This window comes from Anolis carolinensis, chromosome 5, assembly GCF_035594765.1.
Source record: "Anolis carolinensis isolate JA03-04 chromosome 5, rAnoCar3.1.pri, whole genome shotgun sequence".
Taxonomy (NCBI): Eukaryota; Metazoa; Chordata; class Lepidosauria; order Squamata; family Dactyloidae; genus Anolis; species Anolis carolinensis.
In genome coordinates this window covers 123,590,004-123,592,969 of record NC_085845.1, presented here as the reverse complement: position 1 = coordinate 123,592,969, position 2,966 = coordinate 123,590,004, and the positions used below count along the sequence as shown (strand labels likewise).

Sequence of the window (2,966 nt, the reverse complement as noted above, 5' to 3'; positions counted from 1 at the left end):
TGAATTCAGAAGGGAACTGTCTCCTTTTTTAATTAATGGGTCTTATGTGAGAGTTTATTCTCTCACATAAATGATCCAAGACCGTACTGTGTAGCAATTATTGCTCTGAAGCACTACCGTCAATGTTAATGTTATTATAAAGCATGGTTGTGATTGGGTTGAAAATAATTTAATACTGGGCTGTCAATTGCTATGGGATATTTTAAAGAAGACGCAACAAAAATGTAAGATATGCAAATGCCCATTTGTTTGTTCATTTATTAGCACTTGCTATAAAGATCCAAATATAATGATGCCTGATTATCAACAATTTACATGATTGCTTTTCAGAAAAAATGACAGTTTTTTAAAAAGGCATTCACAGAAAAGAAAAAGTAAAATTGCATGCCATTGTCTTTGTGTCTGTAGGTGGAGATATGAGACCATATTTCAATTATATATTATGTGTGTGCTTTTTTTTACACATAGGATACTCTTCTTTCACCTTTAGAGAATTCATCACCTAGAAAAAGAATTCAAATTGGAACTATTTTCTTTGAAATATCATATGCCAGCCACATCCGTCTGCAATGACAATGAAGCAAAGATTAACAAATATCTCTGTATTTACACATGTTTAAGCATATATGTGCAATACATTTTGGGGGGAAATGCCCAGAACCCTGCAATTAAACATAAAACACATTAATTGGGACTGCTGTCATCATGCAAAAGCTCACAGACTTATATGGTTAGCTTGAGATCTTTAGGGAGAAAAAAAATCCCTTCTGAGTTACACAGATGAACAAGAATTCTCTAAGCCCGAGCAAAGCAAAGTCATGCATATGTTAAAAATGAAGATGTTTGATTTGGTAGAATGTGCCTTTCATATATATCAGCTTTTCAAGGTGGAGCAGGCTTCCAGCAAAAATATTGTGGCTGCTGTTATTATCATTGTGACAATCACTACCTGTCATTTCTCCTTGCAACATTTTTTTTGGGAAAGAACTCTTCCATTTAGATAAAAATAGACATGAGGAAGAAGGAAAGAAACAGAGAGGGAGAAAAGGAGCTGGAGCTTGGAAGATGCCACTTTTTCCAGTGACTCAATATAACATTACCTTTTGAATCTACACTAGAATAAACGTGATCATTCGAATATCAATTCCTAGGCTCAGAGGGACTCTTATCAAACTCCATTTGGCAAAGCAGCTTAGATAACAATATCATACACACTTACTTGGAAGTAAACCCCATTTAACTCAGTATCACATTTGAGGAGGCCAGCAAAAGTTTGTACTGGTAGTCTGCAAAACAGAGTGGATTATTTTTAATTTACTGAAAATCCTGCCATCTTTTTTAAGGGGAGGGAAAAACCAAGAATCAGCAAATCTATGACATTTAATTTTACTTGGTGTCTCATTTTCCCAATTATATATACATTTTCATACCTAACAGCAATCTTAAACATTGAATGCATCCCAACAAAATTAAAAAGACCAAAAAGTCTCAGATTCTGTTCCACTTGTTTTTTATTTTATTTTTGAGATCTATATGCATTTTATCTCTGAGTATTTTCTGTCATATCTTGGCATGATCAGAGACATTTTATACCACTCCTCTACATCAGTTTAATTTAACCCAGTGTGAATCAGAAAGAATGAGAACATAATCTGGGATTTTTCAAAAATATCTATCTATCTATCTATCTATCTATCTATCTATCTATCTATCTATCTATCTATCTATGACCTGTGCAACCAAGGAAAAAAAGTTTCAATACCAGTTTCAAAATTAGGGGGTGCCGGCAAGTCATATCTAAAGTGTTTCTAAAATATCGCAAGTGTCCGTTTCATTACTATAATGAAAGTAACAAATTATTTCGTTAAGTAATTGCATGGAGGAGGGGGGCTTCTGGGACTCCTTTCTCACTCATTTTTAGACCTATTGGGGTGAAACTTACTATAGTGGTAGAACATATTTACCACTGTTATCCCCCCCCCCCGCCCCCAAGTTTCAGAATGTTTCTCTCATCTGTTGACTATTGGGGATTTTTTTTAAGGTTTTTACAAAAACTTTTTTTAAAAAAAAAAAAACCCAAAGCTATGTCCTTGAATTTCTCTACATTTGCATAACATAACCAGAACATTATTTTCCCCAAGTTTCAGAAAGATTAGCATATCTCCTGATTTTTGGCTCAATGCAAGCAGATAGCATAGCAGTGGCACTAGAAAATGTGGCAAAAGGCTTGTTCCTAACTTAAACAACTTGTTGTGTGGTGGTGGTATGCCAATACACATAAATAGGTCACCAGTGCATTCAGCAGCCCAGTAGCCCTCAAAGAGTTTGTAAAATGCAGCAAAAAGATAAAACATTTGTAAGACAAAAGGCACTCACCCAGCTCAAAAAAGAATAAGCAAAGCATTAAGCAGTGCCTGCCAATGACTAGCCTACAGCTTGCAATGCTTCTCTCTTCTTTCTCCAGCATGGACTCAAGTCAGCCACAACTAAATAAGGTAAAACTTAGTAAGCTAGCCTCCTTCCTTCTCTCTGTGGTATACTGTGCCTTTAAGCCACACTCTCTGGTTGTTACAGCTGTAATGTATTTAACTACTGATGGTTGGGATATATAGTTTTGTGCATCCAAAGACTCAGTAGCCTTCCTAGTGTTTGAATAAACACCTTTGCTACAAGACTCTGCTGGCTGGTGAGCTTGTTTCATACGAAGACTACCACATGGTGTCAGAAGTGGGATACAAACCTCTCCTGTGGTACAACCTGGAAGCTAGCGTCCCCAGAAAAGGAGTGTTTAGACACTGAGTCGTTTTGTCCTCCTCCTCCCCTTGCTATGCAAGGTAATATGGCTGAGAACTGGAGATGGTGGGAACAGGCTTTTCAGTTGTATCTTTCTGCAGCGGGACTTGAGAATATATCAAAGAAGCGGCAGATAGCTATCCTGCTACATTGTGTGGGAGAGGAAGGAGTTT

The 2,966-nt window shown here is 36.7% G+C and overlaps 1 long non-coding RNA gene across 1 annotated transcript; it reads right to left on the bottom strand.

Annotated features, from left to right (window-relative positions):
- Window positions 1–240: 240 nt before the first annotated feature.
- Window positions 241–2,655, bottom strand: LOC103279871 (uncharacterized). Its single transcript, XR_507040.3, has 3 exons — window positions 2,377–2,655; window positions 1,220–1,286; window positions 241–564 (listed from the first exon to the last, which is right to left on the bottom strand). It is a non-coding gene; the product is annotated as an uncharacterized LOC103279871 (long non-coding RNA).
- Between the last annotated feature and the right edge of the window lie 311 nt (window positions 2,656–2,966).